Genomic DNA, 3,177 nt, shown 5'->3' on the forward strand with positions numbered 1-3,177 from the left:
AATATATATATATATATATTCCAGTGGAAAATATATATTTCTATTCTATGCATTTGTGTATGCAGATATGATCAAATTTATACCATATATCAGATTTATTATTTCTTATATGTGTTATAGACAATATATAATGCACAGAAATACATGTATACACACATATACATGCTTACATTTGTGTTCATTTATATATAAAACACATATAAAATGATGCTATATATTATATCGTAGAATCATGGAATGGGTTGGGTTGGAAGGGACTTTAAAGATGATCTGATTCCATCATATATTATATTATATTGCATTATATTATTTATTATATTTGGATTATATATAAAATAATATATATTTCAGTAAGTATCTATAAGTGTGTGTATATATATATATATATATATATAATGGCTTACTGAAAGAGGCATCTTCTCTATATAGGCCAGATATAGGAAATATATATATGTTAAAAAGTTTAAAAATATATAAATATATATATAAAAATAAGTTTGATTTTTCAGCCCAGTGTGCAGGGTCCAGGAGGAGGCTGGTGCTGATCCAGCCTCCCTTCCACCCTCATCCCTCCTGGATAATCGATGGAAGAGCCTCCCTGCAGCCTCCTGGAGCCACCCGCGCTCCGGGAGAGGAGGCAGGAGCTGGGGCTGGGCCAGGATCGATGGAGCTGTTCGGGGCCAAACCCGGAGCTTTGCTCTGCTGGAACCGACCCCCCAACACCGCGGGGCTCCCGTGGGGGTCCCCTCGCCCCCCGTGCCCCCCGTGCCCAGGCGGGAGGTCAGTGATCCCGGCCCGGAGTCGGGATTATCCGCCCGTTGACATCAGCCCTAAATCTCCCTGCGCTGCCTCCCCAGCGCCGGGAAAGGCTCGGCTTTAATGGCAAAACAACACCGGCCGGGGGTTATTGGATTGCCCTGGATTTGCTGCAATCTGATGGCACTGGGGGGGAATTCAGGAGACCCCAGAGACCCTAAAACGAGCCCGGGGGGTTCAGGTCCATCCCTCCTGCCGGAGCTCGGCCCGGGAGCAGCTCCACGGCCGGGGCTTGGCCAGGCAGGCAGGACCAGGAGCACGGGTGCCCAAATTTTGGGGGTCGGGGTGGCCCCAACCCTGGTGGATGGTGGGGGGCAGCCCCTGGCACAGCAGATTGCAGGGCCTGCACTCCCCACCCCCCCGGGCCGGGTAGATTAAAGAATTATGAACTCCTGAAGTTTTGCAATATTAATGATCGGGGCCATCTGTTAATCTGGCAGCAGCAGCAACGAGCTGGGCTTTGACTTTGCGTAGTGCTGTTATTAAAACAGAGTATTTTTGGCTGGGTGGGCAGCTGGAGACTCCTGTGCATGGCAGGGGCTCCCAACCCGCTCCCCACTGCTGCCCACACCTGACTGAGTCCAAGGACAGGGACAGAGGAGCATCCCGGGCACGGAACCTGCCCCTCTCTGAGTGCAGCATCACAAATGCTGGGGGGAGTTTTGGCCTTCCCATGACAGGAAGGACTTTGAGGGGCTGGAGTGTGTCCAGGGAGGGGAACGGAGCTGGGGAAGGGGCTGGAACACCAGGAATCACAGAATATGCTGAGTTGGAAGGGACCCACAGGGATCATTGAGTCCAAGCCATAACCCTGCCCAGGACACCCCAGGAATCACACCCTGTGCCTGAGGGAGCAGCTGAGGGAGCTGGGGGGGTTCAGCCTGGAGAAAAGGAGTCTCAGGGGGGACCTTCTCACTCTAGAATTCCCTGGAAGGAGGGTGGAGCCAGGGGGTGGTCAGGCTTTTCTCCCAGGGAACAAGGGAGAGAGGAAACAGCCTCAAGCTGTGCCAGGGAAGGGCCAGGTTGGACAGCAGGAGGAATTTCTCCATGGAAAGGGTGGTCAGGCATTGGAAGGGTCTGCCCAGGGAGGTCGTGGAGTCTCCATCTCTGGAGGTGTCCCAGGAAGGCCTGGCTGTGGCACTCAGTGCTCTGGGCTGGGGGACAAGGTGGGCATCGGGCACAGCGGGGACTCTGTGACCTTGGAGGGCTTTCCCTCTGACAGCTCCCCCCACCCTGCAGAGTCCCCCTGGGAGCTGGGGGGGGTCTGCCCTCAGTCCCAGCTGCCAATTAGGGCTCTCTGGGGGGTGTTTTCCATACCTCAGCTCTCCAGGGCACACTCCAAAGGGATCCACTCAGTCAGCAGGTCCGTGAGTGTCCTTGGCAGGAACGGTCCGAGCACAGGAGCAGAGGAGGGTGGGAAGTGCAGCTGAGGCAGAGGCAGAGTTGGGTGGGGGCAAATCCTCCCCCTGACACTTCATTGTACAGATCCCACCTCGGGGAAGGGGTAAAGCTGCCCCCTCCCCCCCTTTTCTGCTCAGCTCCCAAAGGATCTCAGCCTCCTTGCCCAGGATTCCACTGCTGGGATGTGCATCCCATTCCTCCCTCAGCAGGGCTGGGAAGGACACAGGGGTGTAGCAGCAGCTCCAGAACTTGTTGCTCCTTAAATATAGCGAGGGGATTTATACAGAGCACACTGAGAGCAATCCAGGCAATATTAAGCAATTAAGAAATGTCCTTAAGACCCTGTTCGTGCTCCAAGGGCTGCACAGACCCAGCACAGGAACTGCTGCCCCCCAGCCAAGGCAGGTACATTCCTCCCTGGACTAGGGGATGGCATTCCCACATTCCCACTCCAGACTTGAAGAACATGGGATAAATTCCTTATTTTCATCTGAAGTTTCCTTTTTGCTACAGGCCCTTCCTTGCAGCTCTTGCACTTAGAGCTTGGCAGCCTCAGCTGAGCTAAAGCAGCAGAGCTGTGTTTGCTGAAATACAGCATTTGGAGGAAGCAGCTCCAGGTGCCCATTTCCTTCTCCAGTTTTTTGGAGACTTTTTGGAGACACTTTCCCATTTTTAATGAGCTGCTTCATCTCAATTATACCTGGAGCTTTACCTTTGGGTTTTCCACTGTGATGGCAGTTCCTGCCCCCAGCGAAGTGCAGAGCTCCACACAAAGTCCTTTTTCTCATCCATAAAAGATTAAATCATTATGTATGGGATCTATAGGGCTGCTATAGGTCATTAAAATTCAGAAGGGGATAAATAATGAATAGATGTGCTGTTTACTTACAGTAAAGGAGCAGTTCCCAGCCTTTCCCTGCCATGGGAAATCCAGGCTTGAAGGGGAAAAAAAGCACCTGC

The sequence above is a fragment of the Lepidothrix coronata genome, unplaced genomic scaffold (assembly GCF_001604755.1).
Source record: "Lepidothrix coronata isolate B3197 unplaced genomic scaffold, Lepidothrix_coronata-1.0 Scaffold101, whole genome shotgun sequence".
Taxonomy (NCBI): domain Eukaryota; kingdom Metazoa; phylum Chordata; class Aves; order Passeriformes; family Pipridae; genus Lepidothrix; species Lepidothrix coronata.